The 14391-nt window shown below is 45.5% G+C and overlaps 1 protein-coding gene across 1 annotated transcript in view; it reads right to left on the bottom strand.

The window, feature by feature from the left end:
* ttc7b (tetratricopeptide repeat domain 7B) overlaps positions 1-14391 on the bottom strand; it is a 277583-nt gene that overhangs the window by 134734 nt on the left and 128458 nt on the right. The window lies entirely within an intron of this gene.

Here is a 14391-nt window from a genome sequence, read left to right as displayed (position 1 = left end):
TCAAAATATCTCCAGGGGTTCCTGGAGGTGGAGTAATGTTCGAAGGAAAATTTCGCAGTGTCAATATTTCTCAGGGATTTCTTAAGATTTTAAAATTTGAAACACTGAAGCCAAGATTTTACACACACACCCCCATCGTGGCGTGTTTCCCGGCTGCAGAGGTGGTTCATCATTGGTTGCTGGCAGAATCTTCCAGTCCCGCTGAGGTTCATGGTGTTTTATGCAGCTCACGTGCCCTGCTGCAGGGGTTTAGCTTTGGTGGGATAGGGAGATCCCACAAGCAGGAAGGGCCACAAAATCCCACGCATGAACGCAAAAGATAGACGCAGGAGCAGATCATGTGTCCTGTCAAGCTTGCTCCAATGTTCAATATGGCCGTGGCAGATCTCGGGCTTCAACTCCATTCGTCTCCCCAAATCTCTTGAATTCTCTGGGAAACCACAAAGCTGCCTATCCCAGACTTTAATTTATTCAACGATAGAGTGTCTACAATTCTCTGAGGCAGAGAATCCCAAAGGTTTACAATCTTCTGAGCGAAACAGTTTCTCTTCATCTCATTCTTAAATAATCAGCTTTTTAGCTGAAACTGCAACCCTGTGTTTCAGGGACGCTAATCTAATAAGAACATAAGAACTAGGAGCAGGAGTCAGCCATCTGACCCCTCACACCTGCTCCGCCATTCAGTAAGATCATGGCTGATCTTTTTGTGGACTCAGCTCCACTTACCCGCCAGCTCACCATAACCCTTAATTCCTTTACTGTTCAAAAATGTATCTATCCTTGCCTTAAAAACATTCAATGAGGGAGCCTCAACTGCTTCACTGGGCAGGGAATTTCACAGATTCACAACCCTTTGTGTGAAGAAGTTCCTCCTCAACTCAGTCCTAAATCTGGTTCCCCTCATTTTGAAGCCATGCCACCTAGTTCGTGTTTCACCCACCACTGGAAACAACCTCCCTGCTTCAGTCTTATCTATTCGCTTCATAATCTTATATGTTCCTGTAAGGTCTCCCCTCATTCTTCTGAATTCCAATGAGAATAGCCCCAGTCTACTCAATCTCTCCTCAGAAGCCAATTGTCTCAACTCCGGAATCAACCTACCAGATCTCCTCTGCATCCCCTCCAGTGCCAGTATATCCTTTCTCAAGGCAGGAGACCAAAACTGTACACAGTACTCCAGGTGTAGCCTCACCAGCACCTTACACAGCCTCAACACGACCTCGCTGTTTTTAAATTCCATCTCTTAGCAACGAAGGACAAAATTCCACTCGCCTTCTTAATTACCTGCTACATCTGCAAACCAACTCCTTGAGATTCCTGCACAAGGACACCCAGATCCCTCTGCACAGCAGCATGTTGCAAATTTTTACCATTTAAGTAATAGTCCATTTTGCTGTTATTCCTACCAAAATGGATTACCTCACATTTATCAACATTGCACTCCATCTGCCAGACTCACGCCCACTCACTTAGATTATCTATATCCCTTTTCAGTCTTTCAGTGTCCTCTCCATGCTTTGTTCTTCCACCTCTCTTAGTGTCATCTGTGAATTTTGACACACTACACTTGGTCCCCAATTCCAAATCATCTATGTAAATGGTAAACAATTGCAATCCTAACGTTGATTCCTGAGGCACATTATTGATCACCAACCAGAAAAACACCATTTACTCCCACTCTTTGCTTTCTGTTAGTTAACCAATCCTCTATCCATGCTAATACATTACCCGTAACACCATACACCTTTATCTTACGTAGCAGTCTTTGGTGTGACACCTTGTCAAATGCCTTCTGGAAATCCAGATGCACCACATCCACAGGTTCTCTATTGTCCACTACACATGGAATGTTCTCAAAGAACTCCACCAAATGACTCAAACACCTCCTGGCCTTCATGAACCCATGCTGTGTCTTACCAATGGGACAATTTATATCCAGGTGTCTCGCTATTTCTTCTTTGATGATAGATTCAAGCATTTTCCCTAATACAGAAGTTAAGCTAACCAGTCTATACTTACCTGCCTTTTGTCCACCTCCTTTTTTAAACAGTGGCGTCACATTTGCTGTTTTCCAATCTGCGGGAACCACCCCAGAGTCCTGCGAATTATGTTAAATTACCACTGGTGTATTTGCTATTTCTCCCACGTTCTCTTTTAGTACCCTGGGATGCATTCCATCAGGACCAGGAGACTTGTCAACCTTTAGCTCCATTAGATTGTCCAACATTACCTCTTTCGCGATAATAGTTTCTAGGATCTCACCTACCATCGCCTTCCTGTCATCAATTTTTGGCATGTTATTTGTGCCTTCCACGGTGAAGACTGACACAAAATATCTGTTCAATGCCTCAGCCATTTTCTCAGCATCCCACCTTAGCATTAAAATCTGTCAGCATTCACCCTCTCATGGCCCATCAAAATTTATTTATAAAGTTTATTTATTAGAGTCACAAGTAGGCTTACATTAACACTGCAATGAAGTTACTGTGAAAGTTCCCTCGTTGCCATACTCTGGCGCCTGTTTGGATACACAAGGGAAAATTCAGCATGGTCAATGCACCTAACCAGCACATCTTTCAGACTGTGGGAGGAAACCGGAACACCCGGAGGAAACCCATGCAGACATGGGGAGAACGTGCAAACTCCACACAGACAGTGACCCAAGCCGGGAATCAAATCCGGGTCCCTGGTCCTGTGAGGCAGCAGTGCTAACCACTGTGCCACCATGCTGTCTGTATGTTTCAATGAGATTGCTGTTCATTTTTCTAAACTCCAGAGACCATGAGCCTAATTTGCTCTTTCTCACTCAGCCTTAAAAACTTAGGAAGCTATTCAGCTCCTCAAGCCTGTTCCACCATTTAATGTCATCGTGGCTGCCTTGACCCTAAATCACTAAATACACTTGGCTAGCAAAAGTATCTCAATCTCAGAATTAAAATGATTAACTGAGTTAGCACGTCTAGTTTTTTGTGGGACAATTTTTCAAATTTTCACAATGCTTTAGTTCAATGGCCTACCTTTGATTTTTAAGATTAGCCCCCCCCTCCCCCCCGCCCAATTGGTGGATCTGTCCTTTTCTGGCCTAAAATGAATAACCTCACACTTAACGATGTAGGAATTCTTTTGCCACACTTTATCAATGTTGCTTTGTAAATTTATGCTTTTTTTATATTACTCACTGTGTCATCGATCCTGGTACCAATGGCAAACTTATTATCCAAGTCATTTATAAATATAATGAATAGTTGTGGTCCAGCATAGTTCCCATGTGACTCCACTAGGCAGTTCCTTCCATTTTGACTGTATATGTATATTCACTTTCCATACATTGTCTTGTAGCACCAAACTAATCCCCTAACCATTTTCCTTCAATTCCATGAGCTTTAATTTTTGAAAACTGTTTCTTATATAGACCCTTATCAAATGTCATCTGGAAGTCCTTATAAACTCAGTCCATGGACTTCCCCTGTCCAATACTTTCTTCCTGAAAAATTCAATTACATTTGTTAGACATGGCATTCCTTTTCTGAATTCAATATTACTACAGGGAATAATGGAGGGGCATGTGATGTGTGGTTTCTGTATGATGTGGGAGCTGGTGGACCCCAGGGTCCTTCCCAGTGACCATGTCTGCAGTAAGTGCTGGTTGCTGGAGGAGCTCCAGCTCAAGGTAGATGAGCTGGCCTCTGAGCTACAGACACTGAGGCTCATCAGGGGGAGGGAGGGTGCCATTGATAATGGGGTGCAAGAGACATCCACCCCCCCAGACTGGCTAACTCTAAGGGTCAGGAACAGGAGGGGGCTGCGGGGAGGAAGGAGGGTGGGGACCGGAGGAAGGAGGGTGGGGACCAAATGCCTCAGCCTCTCAATCTGCATAACAGGTTTGAGGTTCTTGCTTTCAGTGTGGACAAGAACGAGGGTGGTGAGGTTGGTGAGCAAACTGCACACGGTACAGTGATGCAGACACAGGTCATAGGCAAAGAGAAGGTGAAAAGGAACGCAGTAGTAATTGGGGATAGTGTGGTTAAGGGTATTGACACTGTCCTTTGTCACAATGACCAAGTGCACAGAAGGGTGTGTTGTCTGCCTGGTGCTCGGGTCCGGGATGTTGCATCTGGGCTGCAGAGGAACCTGGAGTGGGAGGGTGAGAATCCGGTCGTTGTTGTACATGTGGGTGCCAACGACGTAGGCAAAATGCGAACTGAGGATCTGGGGAGGGAGTTTGAAAAGCTGGGAATGGAATTAAAAAGTAGAACCGACAAGGTGGTTATCTCTGGACTACTGCCTGAACCGAGTGCAGACGGGCGTAGGGTTGATAAGATTAAGGAAGTGAATGGGTGGCTCAGGGATTGGTGTGGGAGGAATGGGTTTGAATTTATGAGGCATTGGCATCAGTATTGGGGTAGGTGGGACCTGTTCAGGTGGGATGGGATTGGTCTGAACCGTGCTGGGACCAGAGTCCTGGAGAATCGTGTAAATAGGACTGTAGTTAGGGCTTTAAACTAATTAGGAGGGGGGGAGGGTGCGAGGGTAGGTGACATTACGGGATCTAAAGTAAAGAAGAGGGTGCAGGTAAGGGAAGAGGCCGAGGATGTCCCAATAATAAAGGGAGTAGGGGGTGTGAGTATGGTTGGTGGTGTTCTGGCAAATAGGGTACAGGTGAAGGCTGGGATGAAGGCACTTTATCTGAATGCACGAAGCATTCGGAATAAAGTGGATGAGCTGGTGGCGCAGATCAGCACAAATGGATATGATCTGGTGGCCATTACAGAGACGTGGCTGCAAGGTGACAGGGACTGGGAGCTGAATGTCCAGGGGTATCAAGTGTTTAGGAAGGATAGACAGGAGGAAAAAGGGGGGGGCGCGTAGCTCTGCTGATTAAGGATAACATCAGGGTGGTAGTAAGGGATGATATAGGAGCCAAAGAGCAGAACGTGGAATTGTTGTGGGTGGAGATTAGGAACAGCAAAGGGAGGAAGACGCCGGTGGGTGTCGTTTATAGGCCCCCGAATAACGATCTGGAGGTGGGGCGGGCTGTTAACGCGCAAATAAGTGCGGCGTGCAGGAATGGGACGGCGGTAATTATGGGGGATTTCAATCTACATATTGATTGGTTGACCCATGTTGGACGTGGTGGGCTTGAGGAGGAGTTCTTGGAATGCTGCCGGGATAGTTTCCTCGAACAGTGTGTGTTGGAGTCGACGAGGGAGCGAACTATCTTGGATCTGGTGTTATGTAATGAGGCGGGTAGAATTAGGGACCTTGTGGTGAAGGATCCTCTTGGGAAGAGTGATCATTGTATGGTGGAGTTTCTGATGCAGATGGAGGAGGAGAAAGTGGGCTCCCGGACACGCATCCTTTGTTTGAACAGAGGCAAGTATGGTAGGATGAGAGAGGAATTGGCGAATGTTGATTGGGGGAGTGTGTTGGAAGGTAGGTCTGCTGAGGAGCAGTGGAGGATCTTTAAGGAGATCTTTCTTGGTGCTCAGCAGAAATTTATTCTGATGGTTAAAAAGGATTGGAGGAGGAGAGGTAATCAGCCGTGGATAACGAAGGAGGTGAAGGAAAGTGTTAAATTAAAAGCGGATGCGTTTAGAGTAGCTAAGAGTAGTGGGCGAGAAGAGGATTGGGAGAGGTTTAAATGTCAACAAAGAATGACAAAGAAATTGATAAAGAAGGGTAGGATAAACTATGAAGCTGGGCTAGCGCTTAATATAAAAAAGGATAGCAAGAGTTTTTATAAATACATAAAAAGGAAGAGGCTGGCTAGGGTGAACGTTGGACCCTTAGAGGATGAGAGGGGGGACTTAGTGGTAGGGGATGGGGAAATGGCTGAGGCCCTGAATAACTTTTTTGTTTCGGTCTTCACGGAGAAGGACGTGAATAATTTGCCGGGTGTTAGCGATGGAAAGATGGTAGGAGTGGAGGGCCTGAATGTCATTATTGTTACTAGAGAGGTGGTGCTCGACAGACTGGAGGGACTGACTGTGGACAAGTCCCCAGGACCGGATGGAATGCATCCAAGATCTCTGAAGGAAATGGCGGAGGTGATAGTGGATGCCTTGGTGATTATTTTCCAAACGTCATTGGATTCCGGGGAAGTGCCGGAAGATTGGCAAACGGCTAATGTTACGCCATTGTTTAAGAAGGGTGGCAGGCAAAAGGCGGGGAATTATAGGCCGGTTAGTTTAATTTCTGTTGTAGGAAAAATGTTAGAATCCGTGATCAAGGAAAAAATAGTGAGGCATCTTGAGGAGAATTGTTTGGTAGAGTAGACGCAGCACGGTTTCGTTAAGGGGAAGTTGTGTCTGACAAATTTATTGGAGTTCTATGAGGATGTGTCTAGGGCGGTGGATAGAGGACAGCCGGTGGATGTGGTCTTTCTTGATTTTCAGAAGGCGTTTGACAAGGTGCCTCACAAGAGGTTATTGCAGAAGGTCAAGGGGCATGGAGTTGGGGGTAGGGTGTTAGCGTGGATAGAGGATTGGCTGTCAAATAGGAGGCAGAGAGTGGGGGTCAATGGGTGCTATTCGGATTGGCGGTTGGTGACTAGTTGAGTGCCCCAGGGGTCGGTGCTGGGGCCTCAGCTATTCACCATTTATATAGATGATCTGGAGGAGGGAACCGAGCATATGGTATCGAAATTTACTGATGACACCAAGATTGGTGGAACGGCAAATTGTGCGGAGGGTGTGGAGAGTCTGCAAAAGGATCTAGATAGGCTGGGCAAATAGGCCAGGAACTGGCAAATGGAATTTAATGTTGGCAAATGTGAGGGGGTCCACTTTGGTAGGAATAATGGTAGGAAGGACTATTACTTACGGGGCGAAAAACTGCAGCATGCGACGGTGCAGAGGGACCTCGGGGTCCTTGTGCATGAGTCGCAAAAACCCAGCCTGCAAGTGCAGCAGGTGGTCAGGAAGGCTAATGGGATGCTGGCCTTCATAGCGAGGGGGATTGAATATAAAAGTAGGGAGGTCTTGCTGCAGCTGTATAGGGCACTGGTGAGGCCGCAGCTGGAGTACTGTGTGCAGTTTTGGTCGCCGCACTTACGCAAAGATATTTTGGCCTTGGAGGGAGTGCAGAGGAGGTTTACTAGGCTGATTCCGGAGTTGAGGGGGTTGAACTATGAGGAGAGGCTGAGTAGACTGGGCTTGTACTCGTTGGAGTTTAGAAGAATAAGGGGAGATCTCATTGAGACGTATAAGATGTTGAATGGGATGGATAGGATTGAGGTGGAGAGGCTCTTCCTGCTCAGAAAGGACAGTAGGACTAGAGGGCACAGCCTCAGGATAAAGGGGGGCACGGTTTAGAACGGAGTTGAGGAGGAACTTCTTCACTCAAAGGGTGGTGAATCTCTGGAATTCTCTGCCCGTTGAAGTGGTGGAGGCTGCCTCGCTAAATATATTTAAGACGCGGGTTGATAGGTTTTTGATAGGCAAGGGGATTAAGGGTTATGGGGAGAGGGCGGGAATGTGGAACTGAGCCACGACAGATCAGCCATGATATTATTGAATGGCGGGGCAGGCTCGAGGGGCTAGATGGCCTACTCCTGCTCCTATTTCTTATGTTCTTAATCTATGTTGACTCTCTCTGATCAGTGGGAATTATTATAAGTGCTCTGTCACTGTCTTTATTTACAGTTTCCAATAACTTCCCCAGAAATTGGAGCGGCACATTGATTAACACCGCTGCCTCACAGCTCCAGGGCACTGGGTTCGATTCCAGGCTTGGGTGACTGCGTGGAGTTTTTGCATTCTCCCCCTGTCTGCGTGGCTTTCCTCTGGGTGCTCAGTTTCCTCCCACAGGTGTGTGGGTCAAGTGATTGGCCATGCTTATTGTGCAGGGTTATGGGGATAGAACAGGGGGCAGGGTAGAGTGCTCTTTCGTAGGGTCAGTGCAGACTCGATGGGCCAAATAGACTCCTCCTGCACTGTATGGATTCTGTAGATTCTGAAGGAATGTTAGACCTACAGGTCCACAATCTCCTGGTTTTTCTCTGCCTCATCTTTCTTAAAGAAAGGAATTATATGTGCAGTTTTCTAATCGAAAGGAGTTGTTCCAGAATCGACAGGAGCTTTGGAAGATTATGGCTATATAGCACAAGCAATTTCCTCACCTACAGCTTTTAAAATGATGGGGTGGAAAACATCAGATCTTGAGGATTTGACAGTCATTATTTTTTTCCAATACTGTTTTCTTGCTTACAGTAACTTTATATGTTCAAGTCCTTGATTTATTATGGATTTCCTAAGAATGTCCAGAACACTATCCTCTTCCTTGACTATGCAGGCTGACGCCAAGTAATTACACAACAAATCTACACAACCCTTTTGTTTCATATTATTGTTGGCATCTGTTTTTAAGAGCCTATGTGAGCCTTAACTCTGCTTTTCTTTCTAATTTAGCTGTTAACAAATTGATAATCCTGATTGACCTTGCAAATTTCTTTTCATAAGCTTTACTGCTGTCTGTCTGAGGTCAGTAAACTCAACACAGCCCAGGGAGCTTTTGTGACCCATATGATCTTCACAGTGTTCAGTTTCACATGCCCACTGATCTCATGAACACAGGAGGTCTTCAGTGTGCTATTATTCTAACTACCATCCATTCTGCAGAGATGTAAAATTAGGCAACAAAGCAGCAAACTCTTTGTTGAGGGTTTAGTTGGAGCTATGTTCAAACGTACCCCGATGAATTCAAAGTCATATAAGTAAACATTTAAGCTTATTTTTATGCTGTTTAATTACAGCTTGAGCATTTGTTTCTCATTGTTTTCCTCATTTAGATTTCAGAGCTGAAGTTGAACAAGATGTTCTGAGATTTGCACCCCCTCCACCCCACCCCCAAGAAACATACTCTTTGGTCGTTTATTACATCTTTCAAAATAGCTCAAAATTTTATGCTCACAGCGAACTTTGAGGAGCAGTGGTTACGTTCCGCCTGGTTATGGTGGCACAGCAGTTAGCGCTGCTGCCTCACAGCGCCAGGGACCGGGTTCAATTCCCGGCCTGGGTCACTGTCTGTGTGGAGTTTGCTTGTTCTCTCCGTGTCTGTGTGGGTTTCCTCTGGGTGCTCCGGTTTCCTCCCACAGTCCCAAAGATGTGCGGGTTAGGTGGACTGCCCCGTAGTGTCAGGGGCACCAGCTGGGGTAAATACATGGGGTTATGGGGACAGGGCATGGGTAGGATTGTGGTAGGTGGAGGCTTGATGAGTCAAATGGCTTCCTTCTGCACTATAGGGATTCTAAAGATCAATTGTGTCAACTAAATTGCACACAAGATCCCACAGCCAATAATGGTATAAATAACCTGATCAATTTTATTCTTAGTCAGTTGTTTAAGGCAGTGAAGATGAAGATAATCACATTATCAAGCGGGCTCCCATCTCTCATCTGAACAGAGCACCATGATCCAGACCAGCAAACAGGACTTTGGTTAAACATGTCACCTGAAGAATGGCACTTTGACCAGTGCAGCACTCCCTCAGTACTGCACTGGAGTACCTGCCTGGACTGTCTGTTCAAGCTCTCGAGTAGGGCTTGAACCTTCAATGCTCTGATTCAGATGGAAGATTAAGGCAACCAGCTAAGGAAGGAAAAGGCAAAAATTAATGAGGGGGAAAGCTTTTGCATGTCATTTGAAAGCTAAAATTATGGTTTGAAATATTTGAACTGTTTCCTTAATCCCAGGAGTTAATTAAATTGTTGCTGCAAATGACACAAGACAGAAGTCATTTATTATCATAAATTAAAGGATGTATATCCAATTATAACATCAGTCCAGGTGTTTTATTCAGTAACTTATTAATATTTCATTGCATTAACCATTTTCCTCTGTATCCCTCTCAATGGCACTAGCTTAAAGCAACTAATTAAATAGTGATTAGTTTCACTGTTACTGATACACTTTGCACTGTGCCAATGCGGAAAATACCAACCTCTGGCCAACTTTATTCTCTTACCTATCTTCAGAAATGGACTAAAGGGACCTGCAGAACCTGTGACCTCTCAGATATTTCAATGGAACAACATCTGCCCGACCTTCTCCAGAAAGCAGTGATTCTGGATTTGGTACATGTCATAGGCACTGGCCAGCCTGTAGTTCCAACTCCACAAAAATGTAATAGGCGCAGGGATGGAGGGAGATGGGTGAGCATCACCGTCAAGCTCGATCTTGTTCACATTCCCAACATTCTCACACTTCCTTGCAGAGGGCATTGAATTCCAAATAACAGCAGGAAGAGCTGGTCAATTTCTACCCTCTAGCCCAGGTTCTAATATCCCAGAAATATCAAATCATCTGATATGGTATGGCTGCACGGATATCCTGGCACTTGGTGACAGCCACATTCATTAGATGCTATTTGGACACACTTGATGCGTATCTCAGTGAAAACCAGGGTTAAACAATGTTGTGTTAATTCTCTTCTCCATTTTCCTCACTAAATACTGCACCTGATCCCAGGGAGATAATCTACACAATCAGAAACTGTTCAACTTACACTGCCTCTAATCCAAAACCAAAACCACTCCAACCCCAGTCACAGAGCTACAGACGATGCTCTTGTGTGAGTGCACTCACTCAGAATCGAGCTCCCGGTCATTGGCAACTCCTCAAAAGCAGATGAAAACCAGGACCGTTCACCAACCCATGGAAAACTAATTTCCAACCAGCCCCCATAGCAAACACCTTCCCCTATTGATTAGGATGAATGGTGAGATCCTGGATTACATTTACCGTCCTCTCAACAAAGATAGACAGGGACAACAAAATTCAGCATTGCCTCCGATGTGCCAGCTTAACCTTCAGGGGAAAAGAGTATTGAAGGACCAAGATCTCAAATCTGAGAGTAAGATCCAGGTTTACCAGGCAGCACTGATGTCTGTTTGAGAGACGAGAGCAGACATCTCAAAACACTGAAGATGTATCATCAACAATGTCTTTCCAAAATTCTCCAAATCTGGTGCAAGAAAGGCAGTACCAACAGCAGTGTCCTCTTCCAAACCAACTTACCCAGCTTTGACACACTAATCGTCCAATCCAGCTCCACTGGGCAAAATGTCATTCTGACACCAGACTGCTGAACCACTACTCTGAACTCCCAGCAGGAGACTCTCGGGAGGACAATGGAAATGCTTTAGGAATGTCCTCAAAGCAATCCCGAAGGGATCAAACATCTCTGCCGACTTACGGGAGACCCTGGCTGGAGACTGACCAAAATGCATAATACTTATCTGGGAAGATTCAGGTTAAATCTCATGGGATCCAGGATGAAGTAGCCAAATGGATACAAAATTGGCTTGATGACAGAAACCAGAGGGTGGTTTCAGAGGGCTGTTTTTCAAACTGGAAACCTGTGACCAGTGGTGTGCCTCAGGGATCAGTGTTGGGTCCACTGTTATTTGTCATTTATATTAATGATTTGGATGAGAATTTAGTAGGCATGGTTAGTAAGTTTGCAGATAACACCAAGACTGGTGGCACAGTGGACAGTGAAGCAGGTTATCTAGGATTGCAACGGATCTTGATCAATTGGGCCAGTGAGCTGACGAATGGCAGATGGGGCTTAATTTAGATAAATGCAAAGTGATGCATTTTGGTTGATCAAACCAGGGCAGGACTTATTCAGTTAATGGTAGGGCGTTAGGGAGAATTATAGAACAAAGAGATCTAGAGGTACATGTTCATAGCTCCTTGGAAGTGGAGTCACAGGTAGACAGAGTGGGGAAAAAGACATCTGGTATGCTTGGTTTCATTGGTCAGAACACCGAATACAGGAGTTAGGACGTCTTACTGAAGCTGTACAAGACACTGGTAAGGCCACACTTGGAATACTGTGTATAGTTCTGGTCACCCTATCATAGAAAGGATATTATTAAACTAGAAAGAGTGCAGAAAAAATTTACTAGGATGCTACTGGGACTTGATGGTTTCAGTTATAAGGAGAGGCTGGATAGACTGGGATTCTTTTCTCTGGAACGTAGAAGGCTTAGGGGTGATCTTATAGAGGTCTATAAAATACTGAGGGGCATAGATCAGCTAGATAGTTGACATCTTTTCCCAAAGATAAAGGAGTCTAAAACCAGAGGGCATAGGTTTAAGGTGAAAGATGAGAGATACAAAAGGGTCCAGAGGGGCAATTTTTTCACACAAAAGGTGGTGAGTGTCTGGAACAAGCTGCCAGAGGCAGTAGTAGAAGTGGGTACAATTTTGTCTCTTAAAAAGTGTTTGGGCAGTTACATGGGTAAGACGGGTATAGAGGGATATGTGTCAAAGGTGGGCAATTGGGACTAGCTTAGGAGTTAAAAAAAGGAGCGGCATGGACCTGTTGGGCCGAACAGCCTGTTTCTGTGCTGTAAACCTGTATGACTCTAAGTCACTGAATCCAACCAGGGACTTTGTCAACATACAGAAGGGAAGCTGCACAAATTTGGAGGAAGCACCAAGCTCCCAGACAGCTCATTTGTCTGACCTACAAACACCATTTACTCTGCTCACAGCAGAGTCTGCAGATTGTGCACTGGGCATATCAGCCACTGACCTGGAGTGGATGCAAGATTTCTTGATCAAAAAGGACTGCCCGAGGAGGAGGACACACTGGGAAAGAAATTGGTCTGTGTTTCATCCATTTTATGGGTGGAAAACAGACATATTGTACACCAACTTCGACTGTGGGATTTCACCAGCCAGGCCATTTCTGGTTGTGACATTATGTTCCTGTGAAGAGGGTGCGTGAGGAGGTGGGGTAATGTTATAGAACAAAGAGGGTATGGTGGCTGCACCAAGGGATTTCAAATGGGCAGTTCTCTTGGACTGTTGAAAGTGATGCATGGGAGACTGACGTTCCATCCTAGGAGACTAAACACATCATACCTCAGGCAGTTGAAATTTTTCCACAGTCAAGATCAGCTCACTCAGCATCAGCCTGGGATCAAACACGGCATGTATGTACTCACAGTCCCACAACAGGCAACATGTTTATCTGCACGTCTGTATTAAACAATTAGAAAACTTGGAGCTTGTCACTGCATCCATCTGAATTTGTTCGTGATCATCTTATTTGCCCTTCCCAATGTGGCTTGGTTTTGGTTTCCTGATCGAAAGGAGAGCTTTATTCTGAGTATCAGCTCAAGGTAGTGAGGAAGAATAATCAAAAAGTGCTGATTTGAGAGCCAGCGATACCACCTATGTTCTAAGGGCCTTGGCCCTCTGCGCTGAAACGCTAGTGACAACACTGTCTGCAACTTAATGAGCTTCAGTCTAACAATGCTGCTTTCACAGAATGCTGAGCAGTTCAGACCTGCCACACAGCTCAATGCTCTGCTTTACAAAGGGTTCTGAAATAACAGAAACTTCAGACAGAATGCACATTACTGTCACAATGCAACTCACTGCCTATAAAACACCAGCTGTGCACATTTCAATTCTGATCCAAAGTTTTGTTAGGAAGGGCAAATCTCCAAAAACATTTCTCGTCAATCCCTCCCCTGCTTCTCACTCCCGATTTGCCCTGTTCTTTGGATGGGGGGTGCCACTTGTAATTGTAACCGCAGTACCGCACAGTTCAGCAAATCAGTACAGTCAAAGGAATTGTGGGAGCAGTCAATAGCACTGGTGGGAGGTCAGGGTGTAGCAGCAATGGGATGGTGTGTGATAAAATGAGGAAGGCTCAAGCCTGCGATGGGAAGTGATGCGGTACAGACAGGATAAACTGTGGATGCATTGGATTGAGTATAAGGGTTTCGGGGGATGGGGCTTACAATTTCTCAAAATCTTTGGCAAGCGGGGAACAGGTTGTTGAGAAGGTAACGGAAGAATCCTGCGGTGTAAAGAGAACAGTGTGGCTTTTCCGGGAATTGTTTGCGAGGAGGGGAAGGTACGGGTGCTTGTTGGGGCAGCAAATAGTGGAACTTGGCCACCTGAAGTGTGGGGAATAAAGTATTAACGTTCGAGACAGGAGTGGTGATTGATACTGAGTACAGAGGAAATCAAAAACTGACTAGTATCCAAAGTGGAATCATAGAATCCCTACAGTACAGAAATAGCCCATCGAAGTCTGCGCCAGCAACAATCCCACCCAGGCTCTATCCCTGCAACCCCATGTACTTACCCTCCGAAACCCCTTGACACTAAGGGGCAATTTAGCATGGCCAATCAACCTAACCCGCACATCTTTGGATTGTAGGAGGAAACAGGAGCACCCAGAGGAAACCCACGCAGATATGGGGAGAAGGTGCAAACTCCACAAAAACAATGACCTGAGGCCAGAATTTAACCCAGGTCCCTGGAGCTGTGAGACAGCAATGCCAATCACTGTGCCATCCATTAAATTCAAATTCCACCACCTGCCATGGAGGGGTTCGATCCTGGGTCCCTAGAACATTTGCTG

This window comes from Carcharhinus amblyrhynchos, chromosome 14 (assembly GCF_965287045.1).
Source record: "Carcharhinus amblyrhynchos chromosome 14, sCarAmb.v2.hapA, whole genome shotgun sequence".
Lineage (NCBI taxonomy): Eukaryota > Metazoa > Chordata > Chondrichthyes > Carcharhiniformes > Carcharhinidae > Carcharhinus > Carcharhinus amblyrhynchos.
Note: the sequence above shows the minus strand (reverse complement) of the source record. Positions and strands in the feature narration are given on the sequence as shown.